Genomic DNA, 15,657 nt, shown 5'->3' on the forward strand with positions numbered 1-15,657 from the left:
CAGTTCTTTTAAGTCCTATGTTGTTTTTCTGATTTGCTGGACTTTTATAGCTTTTGTTAAACTTATTTTCAACTCATTCTCTTTTAACAAATTAAACTTACTGTACACTCTCTGACTGATAACACCAATATCAGAAGTCTGTGGGTCTGATCCCTCTATGCTTTTTTCTGTTGCCTCACTCATGCTGCCTTCTTTCCTGGTGAATTTTATGATTTTTGGCTGTGAGTTTGTATTTCTTGGAATTTACCACTGGAGTTTCTCTGCCATGTCTAGGTTCTAGGTGAAAAAATGAATATTTGTTTCTGCCATATGACTGCAGATCTATGATCTAGGCCACTTTAAAATAAATTATTAGAAAAATAGATTGTTAAAAATTATTGGTTATGAATTTTCACCCCAATTCTCTTTTCCACCCATGCCCTTTCGGTGTTGCCTTTACACAACCCTATGACCCCTCATTTCACCCATAGAAAGAGAAATAGAAATAAAAATACACAGAGACCCATTCTTCTGCATCCAGTTGACAAAACCCAAAGGTTAGATGGCATACCCTTTTGTGTGTGAAGTGGGGGCACAGGCATCTCACATGTGGTCAGTGGGGGTGCTGCATGCTGCAAACCCCTAGGAAGGGGAATTTACTAATACCTAACAAAGTCACTTCTGCACATATCTTTGACCTAGCAACCCCACTTTTAGGACTACATTCTGAATCCACATTGCAATACTTCAAAAGATTTATACAAAAGGCAGTTTATTCAGTGAAATTTTTAATAACTACTGAGAACAACTCAAATGTCCCAATTACCAAATGACCTGAGTAGTTTCAAGAACAAATTTTTTGGCTCGAGAAAAAGTAGATTTAGGAGCATTGAAGTTAAAAACCCATAGTCCTGAATTTGAATTAGAAGTTTTGTTGTAAGCTATAATGTATATACCATATTTACAAAAGCTACAACTTTATTGAAAGCCAGATTAGTCTTTTGAGATCAAGGAAGCTATTGAGGAATACCAAGCTTCGGCTCAGGAGGCACCCCAGAAAGGTGCTGCTGGCCGAGGGCTAGACAGCTGGTGTGGACCGAGAACAAGAACTGCAACCGAGAAACAGCAAACATACTTACATCCGTGAGTTCTTAATGTTCAAACACAAAACACGTGTCCACTGCAGAGACCCTGCTCCAGGGCTGCAGCTGAGGACTCGAGGCTTCCTCCCCCGGCTCCTTCCCCGAGGAGCAGGCCCAGTGCCTGCCTAAGTGGGGGTGAGGCCGCCTGAGCGCAGGGCGCCCTCCTGCCCAGCCCCCTCTTGGCGGGCACGCTCCACCTTGGCACCACTGAGGGTGCTGGGCCGCGGATCACTTCCTCAGCTGTGGGGCAGTGGTTCTCGCCAGGAGAGATGGCAGAGAGGACCCCAGGCCGGCGCCCCGCCTCCAAGCTCCTGGAGCAGGGGTGTCAAGGAAACATCTGCCGTTGTCCTCCCCGCCGGCTCGAGTCACAGCTCGGACTGTGGGGAGTGAGCAAGTTAGCGCAACAGATTGCTCCTAATCTCTTCCCAGAGGACTGACTCTGCAACAGACTGTGGACAAGTTCAAGCCCAAGTTCTCAAGTTTCATGAGGCGGTGGTGGACACTCAGGAGGAAAGTCGAGATAAGGCTAAGCTGGAGGCTGGTTCACAGGAGGGAACCAGGGAATAAGAAAACCAGGGGAGCCCTCATGGGGTGGGAACATGAAACAGCAACGCAGAAAAGATTGTGTCAGATGCCATAAATTAATGCATATATGTGGAATCCAGAAAAATGGCACGGATGAACCTATTTCCAGAGCCAAAATAGACACAGACATAGAGAACAGGCTTATGGGAACGGAGGAAGGAAAGGGCATGATGACTTGAGAAAGTAGCATTGACTTATATGCACTGTGATGTGTAAAAGCTAGCGGGAAGCTGCTGTATAGCACAGAGAGCTCAGTCTGCTCTGCGATGACCAAGAGGGGTGGGATGGGGTCGGGGTAGGGAGGCTCAGGGGGGAGAGGGTATGTGTGCACTTGCAGCTGATTCACTGTTGTACAGCAGAAACTAACAGCATTACAAAGGTATTATACTCCAGTTTAAAAACAAAGATTGTGTCAGACAGGCTGGAACTGGATTGGGTAAGTTGTAGAGGAATTTATGCCCAGGGGGTTGTTGAAATCAGTACAGCAATCAGCTGGCAATTCAGTTCAGTTCAGTCGCTCAGTTGTGTCCAACTCTTTGCGACCCCATGGGCTGCAGCACGCCAGACTTCCCTGTTTATCACCAACTCCCGGAGCTTGCTCAAACTCAAGTCCATAGTGTTGGTGATACAATCCGACGACCTCATGCTCTGTCGTCCCCTTTCATCCTGCCTTCTATCTTTCCTAGCATCAGGGTCTTTTTCCATGACTTAGTTCTTCACATCAGGTGGCCAAAGAATTGGAGTTTCAGCTTCAGCATCATTCCTTCCAATGAATATTCAGGACTGATTTTGTTTACCATTGACTGGTTTGATCTCCTTGCAGTCCAAGGGACTCAAGTCTTCTCCAATACCACAGTTCAAAAGCATCAGTTCTTCAGCGCTCAGCCTTCTTTATGGTCCTACTCTCACATCCATACGTAACGACTGGAAAAACCATAGCTTTGACAAGATGGACCTTTGTTGGCAAACTGATGTCTGTGCTTTTTAACATGCTGTCTAGGTTTTCATAGCTTTTCTTCCAAGGAGCAAGTATCTTTTAATTTCATGGCTGCAGTCACCATCTGCAGTGATTTTGGAGCCCAAGAAAATAAAGCCTGACACTGTTTGCATTGTTTCCCCATCTATTTGCCATGAAGTGATGGGACCAGATGCCATGATCTTCGTTTTCTGAATGTTGAGTGTTAAGCCAGCTTTTTCACTCTACTCTTTCACATTCATCAAGACATTCTTTAGTTCCTCTTTGCTTTCTGCCATAAGGGTGATGTCATCTGCATATCTGAGGTTATTGATATTTCTCCCGGTGATCTTGATTCCAGCTTGTGCTTCATCCAGCCCGGCATTTCGCATAATGTACTCTGCATATAAGTTAAATAAGCAAGGTGACAATATACATCCTTGATGTACTCGTCTCCCAGTTTGGAACCAGTCTGTTGTTTCATGTCTGGTTCTAACTGTTGCTTCTTGACCTGCATACAGATTTCTCAGGAGGCAGGTCAGGTGGTCTGGTATTCCCATCTCTTGAAGAATTTTCCACAGTTTGTTGTGATCTGCACAGTCAAAAGCTTTGGCATAGTCAATAAAGCAGAAGTAGATGTTTTCCCAACAAAGAATGGGAAAGACTAGAGATCTCTTCAAGAAAATTAGAGATACCAAGGGCACATTTCATGCAAACATGGGCACAATAAAGTACAGAAATGGTATGGACCCAACAGAAGCAGAGGATATTAAGAGGTGGCAAGAATACACAGAAATATACAAAAAAGATCTTTATGACACAGATAATCACAATGGTGTGATCACTCACGTAGAGCCAGACATCCTGGAGTGTGAGGTCAAGTGAACCTTAGGAAGCCTCACTACGAACAAAGCTAGTGGAGGTGATGGAATTCCAGCTGAGCTATTTCAAACCCTAAAAGACAATGCTGTGAAAGTGCTGCACTCAATATGCCAGCAAATTTGGAAAACTCAGCAGTGGCCACAGGACTGGAAAAAGTCAGTGTTCATTCCAATCCCAAAGAAAGGCAATACCAAAGAATGCTCAAACTACCGCACAATTGCACTCATCTCACACACTAGTAAAGTAATGCTCAAAATTCTCCAAGCCAGGCTTCAGCAATACGTGAACCGTGAATTTCCAGATGTTCAAGTTGGTTTTAGAAAAGACAGAGGAACCAGAGATCAAATCGCCAACAACCAGAGTTCCAGAAAAGCATCTACTTCAGCAATTAGTGGACTTTAACAGTGGGGTGTGGCCACAGGGCTGTGTCTCCCTCAGCACAGCACTCACCACTGGCAGGGTGTGTGTGCAGCAGACAGTCTTCACTGAAATAATCCAACCAGTCACCAGAAAAACAAATAATAAGGCCCGGTGATTAACCTCAGATATGCAAATGACACCACCCTTATGGCAGAAAGTGAAGAGGAACTAAAAAGCCTCTTGATGAAAGTGAAAGAGGAGAGTGAAAAACTTGGCTTAAAGCTCAACATTCAGAAAACTAAGATCATGGCATCTGGTCCCATCACTTCATGGGAAATAGATGGGGAAACAGTGGAAACTGTCAGACTTTATTTTGGGGGCTCCAAAATCACTGCAGATGGTGATTGCAGCCATGAAATTAAAAGACGCTTACTCCTTGGAAGAAAAGTTATGACCAACCTAGACAACATATTAAAAAGCAAAGATATTACAACAAAGGTCCGTCTAGTCAAGGCTATGGTTTTTCCTGTGGTCATGTATGGATGTGAGAGTTGGACTGTGAAGAAGTCTGAGCACCAAAGAATTGATGCTTTTGAGCTGTGGTATTGGAGAAGACTCTTGTGAGTCCCTTGGACTGTAAGGAGATCCAACCAGTCCATCCTAAAGGAGACCAGTCCTGGGTGTTCATTGGAAGGACTGATGCTGAGGCTGAAACTCCAATACTTTGGCCACCTCGTGCTAAAAGTTGACTCACTGGAAAAGACCCTGATGTTGGGAGGGATTGGGGGCAGCAGGAGAAGGGGATGACAGAGGATGAGATGGCTGGATGGCATCACCGACTCGACGCACATAAGTTTGGGTGAACTCTGGGAGTTGGTAATGGACAGAGAGGCCTGGTGTGCTGCAATTCATGGGGTCGCAAAGTCGGATACAACTGAGCAACTGAACTGAACTGATACCACTCTAATGACAGAAAGTGAAGAGGAACTAAAGAGCATCCTGATGAGGGTGAAATAGGAGAGTGAAAAGGCTGGCTTAAAATTCAACATTCAAAAAACTAAGATCATGGCATCCCGTCCCATAACTTCATGGCACATACAAGGGGAAACAGTGGAAACAGTGACAGATTTTATTTTCCTGGGCTCCAAAATCACTGTTGACAGGCACTGCAGCCATGAAATTAAAAGATGGCTTATCTTTGGAGGAAAAGCTATGACAAACCTAACCAGCATATTAAAAAGCAGAGACGTCACTTTACTGACAAAGATCTGTATAGTCAAAGCTATAGTTTTTCCAGAAGTCATGTATGCATGTGAGAGTTGGACCATAAATGAGGCTGAGTGCCAAAGAATTGATACACTCAAATTGTGGTATTGGAGAAGACTCTTGAGAGTCACTTGGACAGCAAGGAGTTCAAACTAGTCAATCCAAAAGGAAATCAACCCTGAATATCCATTGGAAGGACTGATACTGAAGCTGAAACTCCAACACTTTGGCCACCTGATGCGAAGAGCCAACTGATTGGAAAAGACCCTGATGCTGGGAGGGATTGAGGGTAAGAGGAAAAGGAAACACGGAGGACGAGATGGCTGGACGGCATCACTAACTCAATGGGCATGAGTCTGTGGAATCTCCGGGAGACAGTGAAGGACAGGAAGCCTGCATGGATGAGATGGCTGGTCGGCATGACTAACTCAATGGGCATGAGTCTGAGGAATCTCCAGGAGATAGTGAAGGACAGGAAGCCTGCATGGACAAGATGGCTGGACGGCATCACTAACTCAATGGGCATGAGTCTGAGGAATCTCCGGGAGACAGTGAAGGACAGGAAGCCTGCATGGATGAGATGGCTGGACGGCATGACTAACTCAATGGGCATGAGTCTGAGGAATCTCCAGGAGATAGTGAAGGACAGGAAGCCTGCATGGACGAGATGGCTGGACGGCATCACTAACTCAATGGGCATGAGTCTGAGGAATCTCCAGGAGATAGTGAAGGACAGGAAGCCTGCATGGACAAGATGGCTGGACGGCATCACTAACTCAATGGGCATGAGTCTGAGGAATCTCCAGGAGCTGGTGATCAACAGGGAGGCCTGTGTGCTGCAGTTCATGGGGTTGCAAAGATTTGGCCACAACTTAGTGACTGAGGAACAAACACCATGAAAGCTATAGAACACTGTTCAGATAAAGAGGAGTTAAATAATTAGAAAAACGTCTCATGCATGATTAATCTAACATTGTTAAAATGGCAATATTCCCTAAAATATTCCCTAATTTATAGATTCAATGCACTATCAGAAACCTAGTGGACTTCTTTGTAGACATTGACAATCTGATTCTACAATCCATATGGAATTGCAAGGACCCCAGAATAGGTCATTCTTGTTCTTGAAAGGAGAGCAAAATAGGAAGGTTTCAAAACTTACTACCAAAAAAAAAAAGACAAAACAACATCTTACTACAAAGCAACAGTAATGCAGACTCTGGTCCTGGCAGAGGATAAATATCCAGATCAATGGGACAGAACTGACAGTCCAGAAATAAACCCACACACCTCAGTAGGCGACGGTTGAGGGCATCACAGACAGTGGGGGAGAGTAGTCTTTTCAACAAATGGTGCTGGGATAGTTGGATAACCACATGCAAAAGCATCAAGTTGTATACTTACAGAATATTTAAAAATGGATCAAATGTCTAAATGTAAGAAATATAACTATAAAACACTTGGGTAAAAACCAGAGTGAATTTTCCTGATTGTGGATTTGGCAAAAGATTCTTAAGTATGACATCACAAGCAGAAGCAAGGACTTCCCTGGCGATCCAGTGGTAAAGACTCCTTGCTCCCAGTACTGGGTGCCCCGGGCTGGTCCTGCAGTTCAGAGCTTGCATGCCAGAGCTAGAGATCCCACAGGCCACAACCAGAACCCGGCCCAGCCAAATCTATTTTTTTTAAAGTGCAAGCAACAAAATTAAAAATAGCTACAATGGATTTAATCAAATTAAAATATTTTGTACTTCAAAGGGACACTGTCAAGAAAGTGGAAAGACAACCCACATAATGGAAGAAAATATTTGCAAATTCTGTGTCTGATGAGGATTTACTATCCTGAGCATATAAAGAATGCTTACAAACACTCAACACAAAAGAAAACCCAGCTGAAAACTAGGCAAGGGACTTAAGCAGATGTTTTTCTAAAGAAAATATATAAATGGCAAATGAGCACATGAGAAGGTGGTGTCGCTAGTAAACACAGATTAAAGCCTGAGGCTTCACATTCACTCGGCTGGCTGCAATCAAAATGTCAGATAGAAACAAGTATTGGACATGATAGGGAGAAACTGGACTTTCCGCTGTAATTTACCATGTTAACAAATTCAAGGGGGAAGCAACTGATCACCCAAATATATGCAGGTAATACAGGCCGTAGGCGGCCACGGCGCGGCGAGGAGTCCAGGCACCTGCGGCGGGGCGGCGGCGGAGTCGTGAAGGCGGGCGCCCAGCGGGAAGGGAGGGGAGGACGGGGCAGCAGCGGCCTGGCCGTCAATTTCAGCTTCTCCAGCTCGGCCTCCTGCAGTCGCTTGGCTTTGGCCCGGCGGTTCTGAAACCAGATCTTGACCTGCGTCTCGGAGAGACTCAGGCTGCTGGAGAATGCGGCGCGCTCGGCGACGGACACGTGCTGCTGCTGACCGAAGCCACGCTCCAGCGCCAGCAGCTGCGCGGCGGTGAAGGGCGTCCGCGGCTCGCGGTCGCTCTTCTGTTTCCCGAGGGCGCAGGCTGGAGGGCTGGGGGCGCCTGGGAGGAAAGAGCAAAAGCGGGCGCTCGGACGCACTCCGGGATCGCCGCCACGGCCGATTCTGGATGTGAGTCCTGGCTCTATGACCGCGGGCCTCAGGTGAGACGGGACCCCGAAGCCTGCGGGGTAATAGAAGAAGGCACGGGAGGGGGAGGGGGGCGGCGCGCGGAGAGGGACAAAGTGGACTGGGGCTCTGCTCCCCAGGGAGGAGGGGAACTCTGCCCGCTTGGAAAAGCGAGAAACCTGGGCACGAAACCGCAGCAAGACCTGAGCGGTGAGCGAGGAGGGGAAGCAGAGGTCCACCTTGGCGGGGACTGTAGGGTGCACGGCCAGAGAGACTCCGAGACGAGAGGCCCCGGGTCTGGGGTTGCGGGCCCCGCCCCCGGGTAGAGCAGGGTATACCTGTTTGGAGGGGGCAGGTGGGTCAGGGCTCGCGCGCCGGAGGGCTTGGGCGGGCTCTCCTGGGCTGATTTCTTTCTTTGCACTCAGGCCGGCGCGTTAGTGGATGGCTATTTCCGAAGTTACGAACGACAGCGCCTTTCCCGCCCTGGTCCTCCCAGCCCGGGCCAAGCGGGCTCCTCTCGCAGCCCGGGACCGCGCGACAGGGCACTTACGTGGGGCGCTCGAGAGGGCGGCCGGCGGGAACCAGGCCCGGGGTTCCGCGGCGCCCCGCGGCCTCTCCTTCTGGGGTTGCACGGGCTCCGAGCCCAGCCAGCGCTCGGCTTCCAGCAACGACTCGACGCCGAAGGGCAGCGGGCCGAACCTCGCACGGTCCCCGTCCCACGTCCTGAGCCCAGCGGGGTTCATGCCGAGCAAAGCCGGGGCCATGCGCTGACGGGCGGGCGCTGGGCTAGCGGAGCCCGGCGGGCGCAACGTGGGGGCAGCGCGCAGCGAGACTGCCGGGGACTCGGTGGCGCCCCCTCCCTCGGTGCCCTTTTTATAAAAAGCGGCGCCCCTTTCATACCCAGCTGTCCAATCGCCTCAGTGGCTGCCGCGTGGCTTCAGACGCCCATTGGTTTCGCTGATCCGGGAGGAGGGGTCGGGCAAGGAGGGGCGGGGCCGCCGGCCGAGCCCCGGACTGGGAGCCATGTGAGTCCCAGCCCCGGCCAGCCTGGCGCACCCCGTCGGTTTCCTAGAGCCCGCTGTGGCCGGGCTGGGATGCGGCTGGGACACCGGGGAGCATGAGGCGCTGGCCCCAGCCTCCTCGCGGGGAGGAGCCCGCAGTGGGCGCGACGGGGTTGAGCTTCGGTCCGGGCGCCTCCCGCAGTGTCCTCGCCCGCCGGCGGCTCGTCCCGCTGCGCCACAGCCCGGAGCCGGAGCCATCGGCGCGTGCCTGCCGTGGTCCAGGCGCTGTCTCCAAACCCTGGGGGCCACTTTTGGCCGACCTTGCACCCGGACTGGAGACTCTGCTTCCGTCGCCTGGAAGTCGGGCCATGGCGCCCTGAGCCTGGGTGGCTTTCCAGGCGCCCGTAGCTGGCGGGCGCTCTCCCTGGCGTCCCACAGCTTGACCCGGGAGCGGCCGGCGGGGCGCGGCGAAGGTCCCAGGGCAGGGCCCGGGGCCGCTGGGGAGGCCGAGGCTCCCACGTCTCAAGCGCCTGCGACACGGGGCCTGGGACACAAGAAGGGCGCCTCGGGTCACTGGGTGTCAGCCTCTCCCGCTCCGCACTTGCTGGGCCGAATCCTCGGGAAACCCGGGCCTTGGGACCTGGGAAAAGCCCTGCGACGCCAGTTCGGACAGACCCCGGCCGGACCGCCGAGCTGCTTCCGAGACGCCGCGACCAGGTGGAGAGCGATCCCAGACCGGGTTCGAAGAAGGAGCGAAGGTCCGACAGAGACTAAACTGAACGGATCTTTGGTTTGGAAACCTTGAGTGCTGCAAACGAGGCACCGCTCTGCAGTCTCTCCGCCAAGGGAAGAAACCCCGCATGCATTTTAGAATAAATCAGGAGATTGGTTTGCCAGTAACGATTTCATGTCAGAGTAATATCCCTGAACGCAGAAGCAGCAAAGTAAATCGACTAAATGTTAATTTTTGAAAAAGCAACGTTGTTCAATGAAAACTAGTTTTGGATGATGCTTCGTCCAGTTAAGCTAGAGAAATTCACTCAGCAAGTTTCTCACCATGCAAATTTAGAAGCAAGACTGAAAGGGGCCTTCAGAGCCCTCCTGCCAGGCCTGTGTCTGAGGCTAGACCAGCTCTTTCTGCATTCCGAGATAAATTGCCCTTTTCTAATGCAATAAAGATGTTCTGAGTTGATTGAAGATAATTGCATCATTAAAGCACTTTCTTTGAAGGCCTCTCTCCTGATAGTTTATCTTTAGCAGGCCGCTCACCGGAGCCTTTGAAAACGAATTTTAATGAGGATAACAGCCAGCTGCCTCGGCCTGCCCCATGTCCACTCAGGATGGCCCAGAGGTAGCGTCTGGGTGGATGACGTGGGGCCTGGGCTGTGTCTAGCTGGTCTGGGGTGGGATGGGACTGTGGGGCCAGGGACCGGTGCTGACCTTCAGGAGGTCTCCCAGGAGATATCCGGACTGGTGTGTCTCCCTCCCAGCAAGGCGAGCCAGTGCTGACCAGGCTCCTGCCTGGCCTGGCTCCAGAGGGGGTTGGAGGATGGAGGAGAGCCCCTGGGCGTGGACGTCAAAGCCCAGACCACAGCACCGAGCTCGAACAGGCTCCGGCACGGCGGCCTCTCCAGCCCCACTGGGCCCTGGGACGGGAGGTGGCCGGGGTGCTGGGCGTGAGAAGGACAGGACCCCATTTCTGTCAACGTGCAGGCTTTGGGCGCAGAAGCCTGGACCCAGCTGTAGGAGCCTGGGCACTGTCTCTGGGCACCAGAAGAGATGAAGATGCCTGCAGTCACCTGGCTTCCAGGAGCAGGCCAGCCAGGCCTGTTGTGTGGACAGGAGACCAGGCCCAGCCCCGGCACTGGCCCCTCTTGAGGCTGGTAGGTGCTGAAGCCAGTGCCAACTCCCCACCCCATCTCAGGTGAGCCCCTGAAATGGTAGCAAAGCCTCAAAGACCGGCCTGCTGAGTCCGCACTGGGGTGGACACCGAGCCCAGTCTGAGTGGCGTTGTTCCTGAGGTTTGCTCTGAGCCCTGAGGGGCCAGGAGGTCAGCAAAGGCCGGACACCTGTTCTTCCTGTGTCCTGGTGCCTCCTTTTGGTGCTGACTTCACGGGGATGAGCACATCCTGAACTTCCAGAAACGAGAGACAAGTCCCGGCACGGGGGTCGGGTGCCAAGAGGCTTCCTGTCGGGGCGGTCAGCGTAGGGAGGTGAGTTCTGAGAACAGATTTCGTTTTGTAGGACTCATCCAGCAGGGTTTGGAACTGCGCGGGACTCAAACAGGAATAGAAACGCTCCCCCCGTCTTAAAACCTTGGAGGGGAGGGTCTGCTGAAGTGAGAGAAAGTCAGGTCACGCTCACAGCGGCGGTGCTGAGGGAGGGAAGCTGGCCGTCCCCTTTTGGACGTGGATGGAGGCAGCCAGCGTGGTCTACATGGTGGTTTACAGGCAGGGCACCTTTGCTGGCCAGTGGCCTACAGACAGCTGACTCCTGGTCTTGCTCCAGGGCAGCACCGCCCCTCCTCTAGGCCCCTTCTATAGGCCGTGCCTTCCAGACAGTGCACTCTGCAGGGAGTACCGTGTGGCCCCACCGCTTCATGCCTCACCCCCTGTCATCTCTCTCAGCCGAGGCCCCCGACAGCCTCCCTTTCATCCCGAAAGGCCCCGGCCACTGTCCTTCTCAAAGGCATCCGTGTTGGAGCCTTTGACTTTTTCCTTCTTGACTTATTGGAAAATTGCTCCAAACACAAGTGGTACTTCTCTGGCCAGAAGACGGCTAGATGACACGAGCTCCAGCAGCTGGTGGGAGTGATGAGGGAGAGGCCGCCGGACAGGAGGTCCGTCTCCCCAGGCGGATGCTCGGGCGTCGCTCAGGAGAGGACCTGCTCCAGGTCGGATGAGGCCCACGAGATGGGGCAGGCTCAGGCGAGGGTGGGGGCTGAGGAGAGAAGGCCCCGGGACTCACCCTGAGACCCCCGTCACTTCAGGGTGTCTCCCCACGTCTTTCCTTTTCTCCTGTTCCCATCTAGCTTCTCTGCCAATTCACCTTCATGCTTACTCTTTACATGCAGGGCTTTAAAACTCAGGCACACCTCCTGACAAGAGAAACCAGAGGAAGAGCCCATTTTTATCGAGTGACCCTCTGTCCAGAGCAACAGGTGCAGGTAATTTTGTCCCGTACAGAACGACCTCTCCCCGCCCTGATGTCTGCTACCTAATCCCCGGGACCCAGCAGTATGTCACGGTATGTGGCAAAGCTGGGATTGACACTGTTCATCAGCTGCTTTGGGATGGCTAGAGTACCCTGCAGCATCCAGGTAGACCCAATCTAATTGTGAGGGTCCTCAAGAGGCCAGAGGGGGCAGCGTGGGACGGACTGAGCCTGTCACAGCTGGCTTTGGCCGTGGCCTCTAGAGGACCCAGAGCCTCCACCAGGACCAGCCCAGGCTGCGCACACCTGATTTAACCCAGGGAGACCCACTTGGACTTCTGGCCCCAGGTCTGTGCAGGGGTGTATATGCGCTGTCTGCGGTCGAGAGACAGTCCCTCACAGTGCATCTGTCCAGAGGCAGTAGGGTGCTGGCGTCCCCTACGTGGCACTTCTTATCATCCCTGCTTTCGTGGGAGAGGAAACAGGCTCTGGGGGAAGTGATTTGGCAGGGGTCCGGCTGGATGGGCCCAGCCCTGAGTCACTCTCAAGTCTGTGCTCCTTCCTCTGTGTGCTGCCTGGGGTGGAGGGCTGGCACTGTCTCCATGGGTCAGAGGAACCCGGGAGCCAGGCTCCATGGCACCTGGGGCCTTGCTGAGGCACCAGCTCTTGCAGAGTCCAGGCCGTGGGCATCCCGAGTTGCCTCCCTTGCGCTGCCTGTCCGGCCCCGGTGCCAAGTCCCCAGGCGGGAAGTGCTCAAGCGCCCTCTGCTGGCAGAGCTGGGAGTCAGACTGTCTGTGCCCGGTGGAGGTGGGGCTCTGTCTCCTGGGGGAGCTGGCTGTGGGCGTCTAACTGCAGAGACCGGGTGAGCTGGAGGTCTCGGTGGACACAGGAGAGCAGTGGGCCAGGGAAGTCCTTGCCTGCAGCAACGGGGGCCCTAGGGAAGGGCTCGCGGTGCAGCCCAGGTGTGGGCCCGAGCATAGGATGGGTGGGAGAGTCCACCAAGCTCCGCAGAGAGGATGCTGTTTTGGAATTACTGAATTGTAAATATATATATATATATATATTATTTTTGAGAGTGAACAACTTTGGAGATGCTTGAAAAAAGGCAAGGGCATGGTGGGAAAACAACACCATTCAGAAGATGGGGATGAGTGTAGGATGGTTCTGGAAATAGGAGCCAAGCTGCCACTCCAGGCTTGATGCCCCTCGGCCCCAAGGCCCCGGGGGTACAGTGATTAGACCCAGGGCCTCTGGCAGGTGCTCCAGGGCCATCTGGGCAGGACTGTGACTCAGGGGTGAACTAAGAAGGCCACAAGAGTCCCCTGGCACCAGCCCTTTGGGCAGCAAAGGCTTATCAGCGCCCTTGATCTCTAGCAATCAGCTCTCAGATTCATCATCTTTATCATCTCCTGCTTTCTATCTCAGGACTTCCCTGGTGGCTCAGACGGTAAAGCATCTCGCTTACAAGGCGGGAGACCTGGGTTCAATCCCTGGGTCAGGAAGATCCTCTGGAGAAGGCGATGGCAACCCACTCCAGTACTCTTGCCTGGAAAATCCCATGGACGGAGGAGCATGGTGGGCTACAGTCCATCAGGTTGCAAAGGCTTTCTACTTCATTGATCTTTTTGTTTCCATTACTTAGTTTATGTTTCGTTTGCTCTACTTTTTCCAGTTTCTTAGTGTGGAAACTGTCATGGATTTTTAAACCTTTCTTCTTTTTTGATATAGCTGTCAGCGCTATGGATTTTCCTGTAAGTACTGCTTTGGTACATCCTACAATTTTGACGTTTTCATTCTTAGTTCAAAATATTAATTCTCTTTTGATTTCGTCTTTGACCCAAGGTCACTCAGAAGTATGTTACTGAGTTTCTAAGTATTTGAGTTTTTTTCAGGGATGTTTCTGTATCTGTTTTCATTTTACACTTTGACATTTGTCCTTGGCCTTGACTGGGGAGGAGAGAAGGGGAAGCTGGGATGGAGAAAGATGCTGGGGGCAGAGGCCAGGGCCACAGAGCTCAGAGAAGGGGCCCTCAGACCTGTGAGGACTGAGGGGCCACGGGACTCACGGACAGGGATCCCAGGGCTCTGAGCGGGTAACTCTACCTCTCCTGGGAGTTAACGGCCCACCCAGAGCCTCGGGGGAGAGCCCTCTGTGGGGACGTCATGCACCCAGAACAGAGGAGACCCTGTGTGGCCTGAATGCAGGGAGCCAGGGGAGAGCGGCAGCTGGGAGCAGTGGGCAGTTCCGGGACCGGGACCGGGCGTGGCGGGGTCACAGGCTCACCGGCAGGAAGTGCCTGGGGCCTGGCTCATCTCTGTACTGCTTGCCAGCCTTCTGCGAGGACTCTGGGAGTCCACAGGAGTGTCCCTGTGGCACCTGGGCAGAGGGATGGTGATACCTGGAACCTGGGGTCTAGCCAGGAGCCCCAAGGCAGCCCCCGGCTCCTGGGAGAGGAGGGAGACAGGAGGGAGCCCCCGGCACAGGGCGTCACTGCTCTTCTCAGCACTACAGGAAGGACTGGCTTGGGCCCCCTGCCCCGTATCCCACTGGCCCGGGAGACAGGTGGCCCTGGTTCGGAGAGGGGATGGAGCCCTGTTGGCAGGTGGGCAGCCACCCTGGCCCACCTTAGGCAGTCTTTTGCTCCATTCCATAGGCTGTCGCACCGTGGAAAGGGCCTCTGGCCAGCCGCGGGCACTGTGGACCGAAGTGCTGGTGAGGGGTGCGGGCTTGCAGCATGGGTGGGGGAGGCCGCCGCCCCAGACCTCATTCTGGGAGAGATGGAGGGGTCCTCCTGGGTCTGGCCACTCCCCAGGGAAGTTTGAGAGAGTCCTATTCAGCTGGGCCATGTACTTTCCTCCCAAAGGCCTTCTCCCCGCCCAGCCCAACTGCCCAGCACACAGCCACCTCTGAATGCCCAGCCAGGCCCTTCAATCCTGGCCTGGCCCCTCCAGCCAGGCAGGGCCCTCCCCAGGGCCGGAGGAGTGTTCAACAGGCCTGATTAACAGGCGGGGCACTTCGGGGACAACGGGCAGCCTGGCTCCAGCCTCCAGGCGAGAGGGGCCTGTGGAACCCTCTAGCTCTGCTCTGCGCAGGGGACATGCTCTGTGCCAGGCTACAGCTGGTTAATCACTTGGAAAACACAGTCGCGCCCCCTGGCTGTGAAAGTCACTTCAGGGCCTGCGGGGATCAACTTTCGTTGCTGGGAGAACCCAGAACTGATTTCCTGTGTCTGGGGTGGCCCAGTGTCCGGCCACCCTGCAGCAGAGAGAGGGGTCCCCCTGAGCACAGTTATGGGGATGAACCGTGTTCTCGAACACGCAAGGGGAGTTCTCTTTTTCCCCCGGTAATGAGCGACACCAGGGTGCCCTCACAGACAGCAAGAAGCCTGGTGGGGATGAACCGTGTGCTCGAACACGCAAGGGGAGTTCTCTTTTCCCCCGGTAATGAGCGACACCAGGGTGTCCTCACAGACAGCAAGAAGCCTGGTGGGGATGAACCGTGTTCTCGAACATGCAAGGGGAGTTCTCTTTTCCCCCGGTAATGAGCGACACCAGGGTGTCCTCACAGAGTTCTCTTTTCCCCCGGTAATGAGCGATACCAGGGTGCCCTCACAGACAGCAAGAAGCCTGGTGGGGATGAACCGTGTTCTCGAACACACAAGGGGAGTTCTCTTTTTCCCCGGTAATGAGCGACACCAGGGTGCCCTCACAGCAAGAAGCCTGGTGGGGATGAACCGTGT

General features: G+C 53.3%; 1 pseudogene; it reads right to left on the bottom strand.

The window, feature by feature from the left end:
• Positions 1–95: 95 nt before the first annotated feature.
• Positions 96–8,683, bottom strand: LOC109579052 (homeobox protein MSX-3-like; annotated as a pseudogene).
• Positions 8,684–15,657: the final 6,974 nt, after the last annotated feature.

The sequence above is a fragment of the Bos indicus genome, chromosome 26, assembly GCF_029378745.1.
Source record: "Bos indicus isolate NIAB-ARS_2022 breed Sahiwal x Tharparkar chromosome 26, NIAB-ARS_B.indTharparkar_mat_pri_1.0, whole genome shotgun sequence".
NCBI lineage: Eukaryota > Metazoa > Chordata > Mammalia > Artiodactyla > Bovidae > Bos > Bos indicus.